Source organism: Aulonocara sp. 'chitande type north' Nkhata Bay, linkage group LG15 (assembly GCF_057382095.1).
Source record: "Aulonocara sp. 'chitande type north' Nkhata Bay isolate Kocher_YH1m ecotype deep benthic linkage group LG15, A_spYH_male_GT1.1, whole genome shotgun sequence".
In the NCBI taxonomy this organism is placed as follows: Eukaryota; Metazoa; Chordata; class Actinopteri; order Cichliformes; family Cichlidae; genus Aulonocara; species Aulonocara sp. 'chitande type north' Nkhata Bay.
In genome coordinates, this window is record NC_141358.1 from 19,019,049 (window position 1) to 19,036,385 (window position 17,337).

Below are 17,337 nucleotides of genomic sequence, written 5' to 3' on the forward strand. Positions count from 1 at the left end.
CAGAGGGTCCAAATACTGTATGATTAACAAGATACATCGATAAACTGTATAAACACAATGCACAGGTACAAATAACTGCTAATTAATCCAGACTAAGAAAAATAAAAGCGTAAATGCTAAAAGCAGAAACCTGGACAGTCTTTACGACACCAAAAAATTATTATTGACATAATTTTTTTTCATTAAAAAGTGACAGAAATGCTGAAAGACTCTTAACTAGTGGAGCTGAAGCTGACTGACTGACACCTGTCAATCAAAGCACACATGCCACTAACTGTAAGCCTTAGTAGTCTCCTAATCAGTGAATAATTAAAAATTAACTATTCACAGAGACAAAAACTTCTTTGTATCAGTCTGTAAACATACTTCTTAGTGCTTTAAATTTATGCATTTTAACATTGGAGTCTATGGGGATTGACTTAAAAACAAAATGCCTAAAACTGATCATTTAGAGCATAGGTGTCAAACTCTGGCCCGCGGGCCAAATTTGGCCCGCAGCCTAATTACATTTGGCCCGCGAAGCCATACCAAATTACTATTGGAGCAGGCCTACTGGTATTATACAGCTAATATATATATTGTTTAGTATTAAGCTTTGCTTGTTCCATATTCAGTTTTTCAGCAAAACTTGTTTGAGTCCATAAGAAAAGATTCATTCTTATATTTAAAGGAAGATTTGTTTTTTCAATAAATATTAACGTTAGCCCGCGACTTTGTTCCAGTTTTGAATTTTGGCCCACTGTGTATTTGAGTTTGACACCCCTGATTTAGAGCATCTGAAGCTGAGTTTTTAGCTCACATGGATTACTGGTATATATACTGACCTCATTATATTAACCTTTCATGTCATGTTTTATGTGACCATCCACCATGGTAACAGTACAAATATATATGTTACAAAAAAATATGCAAGTGTCTACATTAAAACAAAAAAGACAAATGAAAGAAAGGAGGCAAAGTTAAAAGTAAATGGAAAGAAAAAAGCAGAGGGAAAACAGAAATGAAGGAAGAAGGGCAAAGGTCAGATCCCTTTTTTCCTTTAAAGAAAATGGACAAAATTTGTCTTAAAAGAATACTTCAGGGAAAGTACCAAAGTGTTCTAAAAGAGGCTATTAAGTCAAATATTAAATTGACAATAGTGATAGACTGATATGTCAGCAGCAGTTTATTGTTGTACCTGCTGATGTGCAATTAGCACTTCATACACCACTGGCAGTTTAGTCCAGCGGTTCTCAACTGATGGGGCTGTTGAAAACATCACGACATGATGGTAATGCTCCACACATTTCTCTAATTATTGAGTCAAGTAATTATTATCAGATAAGGAAATATGAGAAGCAATTCTAAGCTACAGCTCACATGAATCTGCAACAATATTTAGTTCCAACTTTAGTGCGCAATGTTTATAATGTAGACTGGAAACGTGTGAGTCAAAGTGTAATAATGATAAACAGAATACGAAAATGCCTGAAAAGGTAAAACGGGAATGCTACAGAATGAAAAAACAAGTTGTCGAAGGAAAAAAAAGAGAATTGGCAGGAAAATGAATCCTGTAAAGAGTTTTAACTGAGATGTAAAGCAGAGAAAGATGGATATGGAGTGAAAGAAGGGAAAGAAAAGCAGTGAAAGTGTACGTGTGTGTGTATATTTGACAGAAGGGGAGAGGGGGTGAAATCAGTGCTGGAGACAGAGGTTAACCAGTTCCAGGTTCCTGTATGCACGTGTGTGTGAATTTGCTCTGTCAGTCATTTGAACTGCAGCCAGCTGTTAACACCCTCATCAATATCCCATTTCGCTGTTGTCTGGAGGAAAGCCTTTAACTCTGCAGAGTCGCTTTCTTTTCTTGGACCAATAAAATTACAGTGGCATCTTTTCATTTATTATGCATCGTTTTCCCATCTTTAACAATCTACACCTTCAATCGCAGCCTTGTTTTAGCCTCCCACCTTTATTTGTAGTGTGCAGCACTTTCCTGAACAAGATATGATCAATCGTCACAAACAAGTCACACACTACAATCCACAGCATTTTAAAAACATCATTTTCTTCAGCTAGCAGTTACTTGACCTCCACCATCAAGATTTATACAGCTTGCAGTGATTTTTTTTGGCCTTACTGATTCATATGCCAATGCTAAATCAATACCTATTTAGTCTGTGACTTTATTATTTCCCAGTGCCCAACACGGACTCATCTAAATGCTCAATTTGTTTGAACAACAGAAACTTAACAGAAGCATAAAATCTAACATTGTGGCTGATGGCATTTCCTTCAATTTTGCTAGAAAAAGTAATAAAACAAAAAATATTAGTTTAAATTTCTTTTTCTATCAATATACCCCTCAATTGCTGCACCAGATGTTTGCATTACAGCTTGCATTCAGCATATTTTAGACTCCCTATGTGTAAACGCTTTTTGAGTATATTCACAGCTGTGTAAATTTTCCGTGACGTGGGGGGGCAAGGTCACATTCCACAACTTACATGATAAACAGTACACATATACAGTAGTGTGGAGGATTGATAAAAACAACAAGAAGTGAATCAATTAATCACTTAATCCTCGTCCAAGATTTGTCTGTCACTTCTCACTTTATCGCTTAACCATTGGTAACTAACTCATGGACATTCCAGGCAAGTTACCCCTGAATTTACCACCCCTGTATGTCAGCTAAAAAGCAATCTTTGCTGTCAATGGCAGTCAGTTCACTGACTTTGTGTTGCTAACTATTATTTCACATATCATTGCTACCTTAAACTTGTAGTCTTTCTAATGGCCTGTAGGGGGAGACTCCTGTGGTTGCCAAAAAACACAAATTGTCTAGGTCAGAGATGTTAAATTGATTTTACATCAAGGGCCACATACCGCACAGATCTGTTAAGTAATTTGGTGTAGTATAAATAACCATGGAGTCTTTATCAATAGGAAAAGCTCTATAACTTATTAAAACAAGGTTAAAAGTCCAAAAATATATGGCCTTCTTTACATTTTCCAAAGCCATCTAGCGGGCCAGATTGGAGTCTCTGCTGTGCCGATTCTGGTCCCCAGGCCTTATGTTTGACATCCTGGGTCTAGGTTATGAGAAAACATATACCTGATGAGTTTGTGGTTACAGTTAGTAGTTTTGATGGTTAGTCAATATAATGTGACATTAATGTTTTTTGTCCTGTCTTCCTCCCCGCACCCCCATCCGGTCATGCCAGATAACTGCCTCTTCCTGAGCCTGGTTCTATTTTAGGTTTCTTCCTGTTAAAGGGGAGTTTTTCCTTCCCACTGTCGCCAAAGTGTCTGCTTATAGAGGGTCATCTGATTATTGCCATTTTCTCAAGTTTTTTACCTTAAAATATAAAGTGCCTTGAGGCAACTGTAAATTATGGCTGTTGTCCATCTCCAGAAGGGGGATAAAAGATTGTAGGCTTTACAGTTGCATCCACACCTCTCTTGCCACTTTAGGTTTCAAAACACCAAGATGACAATGATGCAAATGTTTAGCTCAAGGCATCATTTTGTGACATCACCAACCATCACAGTGACATCGCGGTGGCTATGTCCATCTTTTATGTCTTTGGCCTTAGCTCTGTAGAGTAGTGTATGCAAACATATGAGGTCCCACGAATTCCCAGAATTCATTTTATAGAAGTTATGTTAGCTTTGCTTTATTTACCTTCGTCTAACTCCCTCTGTGTCAATGTATGGCTGCATTAATGTGTACATTTGTGTGTGCATATGTGAGGTGCTGACCCTAACACATCCCACAGCCTTGTCAGCTCTGCGGCTTACCTAACCTTTGACCTTAGCCTGCGTACACACACACACACACACACACACACACACACACTAAGCTGAGTGTGTGTGTGTGTGTCTGTGTGTCATTATCTCACTTATAGCCCTGGGGCCGCCAGACATAACTCCACACCACCAATCTGTGTGTGTGTGTTGTTCACCTAAACATCTGTTAGGTGAAGGAGCCAGTAAATCACACACTTCACTGGCAGCCAATCAGAGGGAGATGGTAAAGAAGGCTTGAGGGTGAGTGTAGCCCAGGAGACACACAGAAGAGAAAGAGGAGGAGGTAGAGAAGGTTAGAGAGAAGGAGAGACAGACGAAGAAAATGACAGAGAGGAAGAGAGCCAGGGAGGAAGGGTTGCAGTTGCAGAGCTACCATACCTGGCCTGTAAGTGATTTAATTTTTTTCTCTTTCTTGTGTGCACGTGTTGCAAGTGTGTGAAGATATGTGACCCTAAGTTCAAGCTTTTCTTTCTTTTAAAACAAAATGTGAGACAAACTATCGCCAAGTTATTTCAACACGACTTTGCTTGGCAGGCTAAAGTAAAATGATGTTTAACTTAGCTTTTTTCATGCTTTCTGCTGGATTTAGACCAAGTGGAGGGAGTAGAACATCTCACAGACTGTTTGAACTGACTTAGTGGGGGTCATTTTTGTTTACTTGTTGGTTTTGGAGGGAAAGAGCTTTAGAGCTTCTCAGTCCCTTCTACTGAATTAACCCTTCAGTTCCCACTTCTTGTTTGGTCTGCTTAAAGCAACATGCACATAATATTTTAAGACTTATCATTGAGTCATACATATACTGCTTTCATTTGGCTTGTGATAAAACAGCCTTTCCTTTCCATGCAAGAGGAAAAACAAAAATACTTTGCTTTTTCCCTCTTGAGACCTTTCCAATTTTCTCGTGTGCCACCTATGTAATTATCTAAAGTTTGGAAGCCATTAATGCAAAGAGAACTAAGGTACACAAGTTAAATTCAAACAATTATTTTTCTTTTTTTTTAGAAAAATCTTCTTTGACAATCTTGCCTCTGCTTGACAACCTCCTATGCCAACCTTTCTTGGTTATTGTTTGGACATCAACTGTCATCGCAGAAAACTTCATTTCTGCTTCAGAGATTTTGAAAACGACCACAAAGCTTGGACTCCTTTTCATAATGCTAGCTCTTTGTAGAGGTCTTGTACAACTGTAGTTCCCTGAGGGTGGAACAGTGTGTGATACTTTGGAAACGAACACCAAAATATGACGCTGTAAAGTTTGGTGTATTTAGGTTGTGTCCAAAAAACAGCCAGATACTAATTTTGTTTTCTGTTTATTTGTGTCCTTGTATTTTGAAAAGTTTGAAAAGTTTAATCCAGTACTCTATTGGGAACACCACCAAATCATCAAAGTATTGTATGATATAATTAACATAATTTAGGTTGGAGTTTGATCGTATTCACTCAATGACATTAAGAAGACTATGTGAATGTTTCTAAGAAGAAAGAACTGGATTTAGGTGTTACACTCAAATTCTTATGTTTTTGAACAATAATAAAATTTTGCCTCAATTATTTCCTGTTTAGAAATTATATACTCCCCCATTTTCACAGGCTCAAACTGACAGAAAAGCAGTTTCATAGTCAGGTGAGATCTGCCAGGTAACAGTATCTCATCAATGGAGAGGATTGTATGGCTGTAAGCCTTTCCTGCTTTTCTTGTTGCTGGAACGACACTCAAATTAGGTTGAAATATGAAGCTCTTCATTCACAGCACACTAAAGGCTACCCAATCCAGAGGGGGTTTTTTTTGGTAGAAGATTAACATTCCCAGTCACAAGGTCATTTGTCCATTAGTTCACATATTACCAAATATGTAAACAAATGGAAAATGTCAGCAAGTTACCAGGATTACCATCAGGCTTGGGTGTATTTTTAAACAGTTACCTTTTGTTGCTCGGTCATTTTCCAGTGGCCAAATGTCTACTTAATATTGGAAAACTATACCAGATCACCAAATTATTATACTACAGTCAGTCCGAACACTTTGTTATTGTCCTTAAACAGCAATCAGACACAAACAGCAATCAGACACAGCAATCAGTCCATGTCATTAGGATTTCTCAGGAGAGCTTCCTGGAAAAAACACTGATTGCCTTTCTTTAACATGTCCCTCGGCCGCGATCAATGCTAATGAAAGAGCAGTGCTGCCTATTGACAACGTGGGAGGAGGGGTCTTAACTGCTCTTTTAATTGCACTGTGTGTGCATGCAGTGTTGAGCAATGTAAGGTTCGTCTGCAGGTCAGGGTCAGTCACGCTCTTAAAGTGGGTGTGGTTTAAGTAACGGCTCATTGGTTAGGTCATAGGGTGAGAGGTCAGAGGTTGAGGGGGTGGCACTGAGAGTGAAAACGTTGACCAGGCCAAGGGGTTTGTGAAAGTTCAAAGTCGTAACTTACGACATTAAAACCGCTGTCCTTGTGTCTTTCTGCCATCTCCTGCTGTTATTTGTCCTTCACATGACAATACACACATATCATTTTCTCGTGAAGATGTCTAGCAGACAGATATATACAAATATATATATATTTATAGCGTTTCAAACCAAAGGTATTACAGAATTTTCTTTAGTTTCAAGTAGATTCAGTCATTTCAGGTTATTTTCCTTCTTTAACAATGAAACAAAGAAACAAAGAAACGTTTCTTTGTTTTAAAACAAATTTTAACTTGTTATCATGATACCTTCTGGTTGAATCTGAGAAGTTCCTCTTTGACAGAAAGATTCACAGGAGTTGTTGATGTAAAAAAAAAAAAGTACACAGATTTGTGACCAAACATGCGGGTGAACCCAGAAAATCTTCTGCAGCCTAACATAGAGTAGAGGCTTGAATGAGCCCCAGCAAAGTGAAAGTCTTCCAGCTTAAATGCTGCCAACTGGCCTAATTACTGTGTGTTTTATAGGTTGGAAGGTCATTTCAAACCTCACAGTCATCACACTTTTATTGATTGCAGCATAAATTACTTGATGTTATATGTAGTAAAACAATATGTGAGAACTTAAACTTGCCCTCAGTCGTAATGTTGAGTCAGATTATTAAAAGAGCATTTGCTGCCTTTGAGTGAGCTGGCAGCTGTGTGGGCAGAAAACAAAAGACCTGTCCTTATGTGGCACCTGATTGTAATTGCTCCAGGTGATGTGAAGTATTTAAAGGCTGATGGGAAGCTCCATAGACAGAGTCTGTTGTTTCATGTATTTTCAAAGATTTCAGTGCATACGTTTCATTTAACTGGCCTTACTCCATTTAAACTGGTTCACAAACCAGGTTCCTCTCCTGCATAATATAGAAAAAAAAATAGTCATACTACAATGCATAAAAACAATCTATATAACAGCAAAAGAAATGCAGCAATGCAGTAAAAACAACATAAATGAAAAGAATTGGACTGCATATAATTTGAGTCCGTAGGTGGAACGTGTCCTTCAAAACATGTTTATATCCAACAAAGTCTCAAAGGAGTTCCTGAAATAATCATAACCTCCGTTCTATTGATCCATGTCTCTAGACACACATTTTAAATTTTTCCTGCACCCAATTTGTGTCCATTTACATAATGTTTTAAATTTTTAAAGGGGGGAAATTTTCTTACCAGACTGGCAGCAGCACTTTCTCCAACACCAGATACAGAAATTCTTACCTCATAACACAATATCTGCATTTATTTATTATATTTGTATTCCTAATATTAATATTTCTATTCAATACTCCTCCTTGATTTAAGTTTCTTCTTTTAGATTTTTACAAAAAATAAGGGATCTGTGCAAGAAAGCAGATAACAGGCATGTTAACCGGCACCATTGTATAGTACTTGTTGACAGAGTAAACTAACATATAAACTTTTGTGGCCACACTAAGCACAACTGTTTGTTGGCTTGTAGGAAGTAAGGCCTACTGGTTATCGTTGATTATTGTTAAAGATGATTTGGTTTACATATTTTAGAAACAGATGATGGTTTGGGTTAAAATACAACGGTTACCATTTGTTTTAAAGCTCTGTTTTCTTCGTTGCCATCATGATTTGAAGAGACAAAGCATGTGTTCTTTAAAATACATTTACTTCAAAGTCTTGCTAGCTAACACTAAAGAATGTGATAAATTGTGTCATATACATATGTTTAAACTGTGAAAAATGCTGTTGCTCTAATGATCTTAATTCAGTTTTTAGTGCATGCCCTATACTGCAAGTGTATTCTGTCCTATAAAGCCCACAAACAGCTGTGCTTACTCATAATTCATTGCTTAGTTAACATCTGTCTACGTATGTTTCTTTATTTGTAGCAGTCCTAGCTGTAAGACAAAGTAAAATATAAACATATATATATACATATAATATAAATAAGGTAATATAGTAAAAAATAAATATCTAAGTATACAAGTATATGTGCACTATATTGGAATATATTTCAATGTATTGCTTATTGCGAAACTTAGTGTTGGCCATATGGAGTACACCAAATAACGGTCCAAATAGTAGTTTGTGCTGAAATAACTGCATGTAAAACCTTTTTGTGCTATAAATTCCCTGTAAAGCTACCAGTAATATTATCAGATTAATAATAATTTTTTGCCTTCACTGCATCCACAGTTTGAATAAAGGTGACAAATCCCTTTGTGTTTTTTTATGTAATGCTGGTTGCATGAAGCTGACCCTGCAGGTTATTTCAGCCCAGAGCCCTGCGCTCACAGAAACCCAAGCAGGTGATGAATGCATATCTGCCTGTCACCAGTGAGTCATCCTCATCCATGAAAAAAACTTCCTGGTGGAGTGTTCAATCAGCTAAGGTTGCCAGGCAACAAACACAGTTTCATCCAGTAAGCAGGACTGGCTTTGGCCGAGTTCACTCAGCAGCACGAGCCAGCTCCAAGTCCTCTAATGAGATGATCCGGTCCAGATGCTACACGTAATGATTGAGTTTCTTTCACAGCAACAGCAAAAAGTTTAGATGAGCCCAGGTTGAGATCAAATTACAATTTAGAATTTAGAGAAGAAACAGGATGAACATTTTATATCACAGTTACAGTGCGCATGGCTGTCACAATCGTAAGGTGGTAATATTAAGAGGTTATCACCTCATAGTCAAAACTGCTCCTGTAAACAACACAGAAAACCTCCATTGAGATTCTGATACGCATGATGTAGAAGCTGGAGATTGCATTGGATTGTAATGTTTTGCTGTGCTGTGTCGTTAGTGATGATGAAATGTTTGTGATGATTTCTCTGAATATTTATTCTTAGCTTTAAGGTATAAATTCCATGAGAATGAACTGCAGCAAAACCCAGAGTTTCAGGACCTCTTTTCCTGAACTTTGGGTGGATGTCTTCCGTACAATCCTCAAACTCTGGACTATTACTGCTTCACAATGGGCATCTCCATGGTGAGGTTCACCAGGTGTCCTTCTGGTTCTGCAGAGCATCTCCACCCTCACTATAAGAGTTGCCCCTCTTAGAGGCAGCACTGAGCTTAATTTTCTGCCCCTGTCATGTGTGTGATTAGAATGAAGGATCGTTGGGATCCAGTCTTGGTTGTTCTTTATCTTGGAGTCTAGGATGATGTGAACAGTTCAGATTTTCAGTGTCTTACCTTTGTTTCTAAAAAAGTGTGGAATTGATACATGATCAGTCCTACCCCCTTACAGTCTTTTCTTCTTTGTGTTTTAAGATAAACTTCATTTATACCAAACCTTTAAACACAACATATAACAACAAAGCATAAAATAAGTAGAATAGCTCAATTAAAATGGTACAGTGTGGTAAAAACTACAGAACAGAAGGAGCTCACTTAATCAGAAAATAGGAAAAAGTAAATAAGCTCAATGACTAGAAAGCAAAATATAACAATATGGAGCTTACAATGATGTCCTGAGAATTTTAACTATAACATAATCATGACACTTCGGTTTAACATTTAACTAAAGTAACTTAACCTTGTAATTCTTTAGGAGCCTGCACAAATATTGTCGCATAATAAAACAGAAATTAAAGCAATATTTTCCACCTGGGATGTCGAGCTTTTTAGCCAGTCGCTTAAAGCCCTCCTGTACCACCACATAACCGCATGAGTAATAACCATCCAGCATTTGCTCTTCCTGCCACATAGAGTGCAACTAACAAATACTCCAGCGATGTTTGATTGAGTCATTTATTTACTTTTGTGTTACACGTCACCAGCTGTTAGTATCGCCTCTTTTGTAGACTTGGTGAAACAAGTTTGTTGTTTCCACCTTTAATGGTAACAGCTTTTAAGCATGTTTTTCCAATAATTTTGCTTAGAGGATAGAGGTGGTTGTCCTTTTTTAGGTACTCAGTGGTCATCAGCACGCTGCTCCTGCTCTTAGACATGTTTGGGCTTGTGTCGTTGTTGCTAGGCAACTTAAGCATTATTGTATAATTTATATCTCGACATGGCACTGTTCTATCATGTAAAACATTATACCCTTGTTATCACAGACAGTACAATATGACACAGCCCTATTCTACACCATATTTAAATCACAGCTATCCACACACAGTCCTCACACATTTCTTCTTATCGCTCAGATTAACCGAAAAGTCCTGAAGACAAGTACAGTCAGAGTGTGTGTATTCACGTGAGTGTGGCAACGTCTCTATGAAGCACATCAAACTACAGTCCCAGTGTTCCCTCTGGACCTTAATCAGCCCACCAATCTTATTGTCTAAATATTTCATGTTCAGTTCACTTATACCTCAGATATTTTTATATATAAACCTACGTTCTTCACGCAAAGCAATAACTTAGAGTAGATTTTATCTCAGCAGCTTAATCTTCAGCTGTGGGTTTAACAAACTCTCATTTGAGGTTAAAAACATGACAGCAGGTCATGACATGAAGTGAAGAACTAATTATTTAACACATTATCTGTGGCGCTTGTCAGTTATGTCGGTTGTTTTCATGAACAGTCTGATAGAGCGTGGCTGTGGATTACAGCATATTGTTTTCTTCTATACTTCCGTGAATGATGGTCCAGTGTATCCTCTGCCAAATGAGGTTATAAATGACGACCTGAAGCAGCTTTTTTTAAAGTATTTAGAGCTCTTATTATGCCTGACAAGCAGATACTTCAGGGTCTCTTCAATGACTTGGGAATCTTTCTAAACTAAGATATTAGACTGGAGCCCAGCTTTGTTTTTCCTGCCCTCTAGACTTGCTGCTTTTCTTTTTAACACTTTGGTTCTTCTGTACAGCACTTCGTGGCCTACTTCACTACTTTAAAACCAGCTCATTTAGCCACTTATTCACAATCACTTTCTGCGGGACACATAAAAGGGCCAAAATTCAAGATTGGTATATTTGCATATTTAATGTTGTAGAACAAAACAAAATTTCTACAGCTGGTGTTAACAGCTGACCTTTTTTCAGGCATCAAGCCTAAAAACTTTTGAATTCCAAACCCGTAATTGGACTAATTCCTGCTGTATCTGCATAACATTTTAAGGTCTGACCCTGAAGGTCATTGTTACTGTGGCAAAATATTGTGGTGAATTACATTGCTAGGTTAAAATGACAAGAATGCCTAAACAAAGATGGAAGGAATGTAAATAAGGGCGACATGTGTGTATGTTAAAAATGTCAAACTACGGTTCATCCAGCATGCACACATACAGACTGCAGAAGGTATAGGAACTTATTTTATGGTCACAAAATACCAGCAGGGAGGCATCTGATCGGCTCCAGATTCGTTCTGCAGCCTGACAACGACACCAAACTCACAGCCAGAGTCATAAAGATCTATCTTCAGCCACACGAAGAACAACTCATCCTGCAACAGATGGTGTGGCCGCCACAGTCCAGCCACTCTGGTCTGGGATTACATCAGTGGATCTCAAACTGTGGGGCAGAAAACCAGGTGAAAATTATGGCAAGAAACTAGATCTAATATTTTTGTTAGGGAAAATAACCAAACAAGAATTAATTGATGAAAATTGTGTGAACTTGGCTTCTGAAGTGTGGCCTGTCTGAAGACATTAAGAGAACAAATCCATGAAACAACATCTGCCCATCAGAAAGTTCCCATATATAAGCAAAATCCTTGGAGTAAAGATTTGGAATCTGAAATCTAAGCAAAGGACTGTCAGCTTGTCCAGACTAACACAGTAATAACTGGTTAATGTGTACATATGTAATCTGTGCACCATTACACTGTTAAATAAAAATACACCAGACATTTGTGCAGTTTATCCAGAGGATTTTCTCAGTTTGTTCTGTGTTCGACAGAAAGATTAGAACACTTTCAAGAAAAGATCAGAGTGATGTGAGAAAATTATCACAAGGCTGAAACCTGTTTCTTCTTGGTTCTATAATTCTCGTAAAAATGACAAAACACAAAGAACATCAGGCTTTTAAATGCCAAAGGGCTCAATTCATATGAAATCAGTCGGTCTGCACTGGATACTACAGCCTAGATTATTTCCTTAGACAAAAATTTATATATATTGATGAAAGGGCCTGGGAAGCCTTTTTCTGAGATTGTAAAGAATTTGGATTATTATAGGAGGGTCAGTATGAACAGCTGTTTAATGTAAACCACAAAGTATTTAGTTAGTTATAGCTTCTAAACTCATAACAAAGCCAGCTGTGTTCACACCAAATATCCACTTGATTTAGTATTTTCAAGAGAGGTCAACTGCAAAATAAGTGTATTTTTTTGTGTGTGCTTGCTTTACTTTTAGTGCACAAAACATTTGCACTAATAAAAAAATAAAAATAGCTGCCATTTAGCTGCAGGAAGGAAAAAAACAGTTTTTTTATTTAAGTCTCCCAGATGTTTTAGGGACCAGTGAAGACATATGGAGATTTCCTCACTTTCTTTGTGTATGTGAGTGAGCGAGTGTGTGTGTGGTTTGTCTATGATCCATGTAACAGGCTGATTAGGATTTTATGAGGTCAGAGGCCAACAGGAGTGAGAAAAAGTGACCTTCTCACCTCGGGGTCATACTCGGGAGAACACCGTCACAAACTGTCTCCTCCACGTGAATTTATGCCATCAGTAGCCCTCACCATTTTTCTCCTTTTCTTTTTTCTATTTAGCAGAATGCAGCAGGTTTCTACATCAGCTCCAGTAACAAACAAATGGTTCTCTTTAGTGTTAGAAAGATTTTAGGTCAATAGGACCTCACCTGTAGGAGTGAGCACATGGTTAGTTTTTTTTGTTTTTTTTTGTTTTTTAAGCTGAGAGCTCAACTCAGGGCCACATTACTGTGTCATCTTTCAGCACCGAAGTTTGATTTTCTGCAGGTAGCTATTACTGATAATCACGGGTGGGCACTATGCTTACTCAAATCCCATCCTTATGTACAATTATGAGTTTTAGGTTGTAATGTTATGAAATGTGCAAAATTACCAGTTTCCATGAAATTTGAGGAGAGGTATAAAAAAAGAACCTTTACTATTTTGGTGCCGACCTGGATTACTTTATTTAAAAATGGCCTTGGTGGAGGTCTGCGCTTTCTAAGTGCCCTTCTGATATTTACTTATTCTTACTTTTCACTAAAATTTGGAGGCCAGTGTGCTCCTGTTCAAACTTTTAAATAACAATGTCAGTATCTGTTCATGTAATCCAAAAGTTCAGGCATCAGACTGCTATAAACATTGAGTTTGTACTTTTTTTTTTAGTTCTTGGCTATATATGACATCAGAAATAGACAATAATGAACTGAGGGGCTTCCTTAAGGTTCAGTTGGAAAAATAAAACTGGATTACGTTGTTTTATGAATCATGCAAAGCTACTTAAGTGGAGTACAAGAATAAAAATATGTAGCTATGTCCACTTTAAAGTGTCTCCTTGCTGTATCTCTTTCCATCTCTTTGCTTTTATTTCACATGTTTGTCCTCTGGGGTCTCCATTTTCTAATATCTAACCCTTTAATCTCTAAGGGGAGTGGAGATAAAAACATCTTGCATTGGAGGATGACATGACGGGCAACATCAAGGCCCAGTAGACGATGAATAAAGAACTTGATGATGCAAAGCTAGTCCAGTCAAAGTGTGGAGTGTTTAGAAATTATAAAGATGATTGTAGCCACTGTGACGTCAAACTTTTCCTGTTAAGTCCAGAGATGAGTATGTCAGCCACCACAAAATGCTTTGAAAAAGGAAGGGATGGATTGAACTAGAAATCGAGCAACGCTCCACTCTCATACAGTAGCAAATTGTCAATCAAAGGGTAAACCAGACCCTGATTTATCTTTCTTTTAAACTCTAATGGGTGCTGTTTACAAAATTAAAATCAGGTTTTATTCAGTAACACAGGAAACTAGTGACTGAGACCATAAAGTCATCAGGAAAGGTTTTATTAAGGTCATAAATAAAGGGAGCTGAGGGCTGATTTGACATAGACCTCAAGTCTTTTTGCAACCACAGGCATTGATCGGAGCCTAAAGGCCAGTCTGAGTGAATTCAAATGTTTGTTTTTTCCAAGGATTTTATACACAAAGCTGATCATTGACTTCTAAAATATTAAAGTACAGCTCAAACTCCTTAACCCACTCTCTATTAAACTAATAATGAAACTCATTCACATTTGGGGGGGGGTTGGTGTACTTTTGTACTTTAGGGAAAGTATGAATACAAGACTTGTAATTTTAATCGTGTATTTTTATAGTATGATGTTGTAATTGGTCACAACTGCTGTACAATGAAGTCAACTCTAAGTTGAAAATCTGAGCTCTGTGTCTTCCTGACTTCCACTCAAAGAGCTGCGCATTCTGTCTGTGCTGTATTCTCCAGTTTTATGATATAATCCTATTTACTCTCTCGCTCTTTGTTTTCTCTTCCTCTCTTTCTCTCTCTCCTTCCTAAGTTGAACCCACTGAACTCCCTCCCCACCGCACCCTCTTTCCCCACTCACTTCCTGTTTAGAGGAACAATTAAAGGATTGTTCCTGCAGCTCGAGGCAGCAGGGCCCTGATCTAGAGCAGCCGCCACTTTAGCTAGAAAGAACCACAAAAAGCATCAGTTATGAGACCTCCTCGAAGGACAGTGTTTGGCTACGGACCAGCAGAAATAAAACAAAGTTTATCATAGATGGGGAAACACACATGAGGAGGAGACGATGTCCTCGACAGGCGCGGGCATGCCAGACATGATCAATGACAGTAATATGCAGGGAAGATTTTAACGTACATAATAGCTGATGAAGTTGCCAGTCAGCTGTCATCTTTTTAACTATCTTCAAAAGTTTCTAGAGTCACTTTTTTCTTTTGAGTTTGGGTGTTATTGTTTAAATTCTTAAACCTGTGCTATTCATGTCACAGTGTAGCTGTGTGGAGAGTTGAATAGGAACAAAAAAAACCCCTCACCAATCAACAGTTAACCAAACTGAATGAACACAGGATACGAGGAAAAGGGCACCAGGACACAAGGAGGAAGTAAACTGATAGTTTCATATACTCTAAGCAGACAACATGACAGAAGACAGAACAGAGTAAGCACTATATATACACACTGAGGACTGATAGGGAACTGAATCCTGACACTGCTGGATGTAATTGACAAAGGCGAGAGAAAAGCAGGAAGAAAAGTTAGAGTAAGACACTGCAGAAGACTAGCCTTCACAGTAAAACATGACATGACCAAATGACACATGCTAAACATGAAGACAGAGACAGAGGAAAAGGTGGACAACAAGCAAATACAAGAACCATAAAATACAAACTTAAATATAGTCAATGAAAATCCCAACCCTGGGATGATGACAATCAGAGCAACACTGTTGTTGTTGTCCAAATTAAAAAAAAAAATAGTAAAAAATAAATACAGGTAATAATAGTCAGTCATTTCTTTTATTCTGAATTGTATGTGTACAATAATTAAATAATATTTTGAGTTTAGCTCGTATTAGTTATCTATAGTTATCTTGATTGGAATCTCTTATTCACTATATCAGAACTCAAAGCTACATAGGTCTATATCTATTTATGTGTGTTTATTATTTACCTACTTTTACAATGTTTAAAATTTCAAATAACCTGACATTATTCACATCATTCATATTCATTTTTCACTCAGGACAAATAGAGTAAAAAAGAAGACTGATGCTTCCACCTGCCTAATTTATGGCCCTCTTGTGAGACCCAGGTGGGTTCCAATGTGGCTTGCAGCTGTGCGAAAATTGTAGGCAGGTTAAAGCAACTTAAAAAGTTAAATTTACCACACCAGTATGTGGAGGGACATTTGCTGAGCCCCTGGCTGATTTGGCCCAGCTCTGAGATCTGCTGACTTCTTGATTTGTGGTAGAAAGTTGAAATAGCAAAACATTTGTTTAAATGCTGCTTCAGTATTCAGTAGTACATTTTTTGCTTGTTCACTTGCCAAAGAAACCATTGAGCCAGGGACCTTTTGTTTGCATTTTTTTCTCATTCTTCTCATATTTCTACTCGCAGTAAAATAGCAAGAGCAAAATGGCAAACCCACACAACCTATTGTAAACGTGAAGTCTTATTTGATGAAACATTTGAATGAGTAATCTATTATCTAATGATATCAGTACTGGTGGAGGAGGATATGCGTACATGTGGGAGGTTTGCCCAAAGGAAAATCTGATAAAAAGTCGGACATAAATCGTGAGTCTGGTGTTGGAAATTTTGACATGGAGCAGAAATTAGTAATAGGAATTTTAATTTGTTCTTACACTCACATAAGGTCAAAAATTGGAACATTTTTACAGTTATTTTTCCAGGGCCTAATAAATATTAACTTGAGCTGAAAAACAATTTGTTGTCAATGTGTCCACTTGTTAATTTCTAATGTTTTTAACTTGATTAAAACTTCCAATTACTTCAAATACAACATTTTATACATTTTCCTTCTTGTAAGATAATGCTGACATTACCTCATAGCTTTGCCAAACCATCCTTTGACAAAGAGCCTTGGTGAGGTAGAAAATTAAAAGATTTTGGGCATAGATTTAGTTTGAATATGAGGTGACACCTTTAACACCAGACCGGATCTCCTAGCCAGGAAATTTTGAGCATCAGAGACTTTAATGACTTTTAGCGCACCAGTTTCTGCATTAGTTTTTAGTAGAAAAGTCAAAAGCAGGCTCCACAGTTTGACGTGTACTGGAATATAACACACTAAAGCCTTCAGTCAGTCTGTATCACTTCCAAATGTTAATTAACCTCAGATTTTCAAGACAAGTATAGATATGATTTAATCTACTGTTCTCCTCCGTGTGAGTCAGAGTGGGACAAGTCAGTTCAGTTCCCTCTGACTGATATCAGGCTGCTTTGTTTAAAACTTTCCACACAATTATAAAAAAAACCCTCATATATTCATCTTTTCGTGATGTTTAGGAACCATGCATATAAGTGACTAGGCAACTTTTCTGAAGAGTATCTAGAAAATTAGCATTTCAAAACTAAAATAAATTGCTTGTTTTTGCAACAGTTGGAGAAAAAAACATATTACCTCACCACCTTCTCTTGTTTCAATCATGTTTATCAACCTGCCAGCATGTACTCGCATCTACCAGAGGAGAAATCTGTGTTTTTATTAT

The 17,337-nt window shown here is 37.5% G+C and overlaps 1 protein-coding gene across 9 annotated transcripts in view; it reads left to right on the plus strand.

Moving 5' to 3' along the window:
- The window catches only part of LOC147312922 (DNA (cytosine-5)-methyltransferase 3A-like), a 99,567-nt gene that overhangs the window by 52,368 nt on the left and 29,862 nt on the right, over nucleotides 1-17,337 (plus strand). The window lies entirely within an intron of this gene.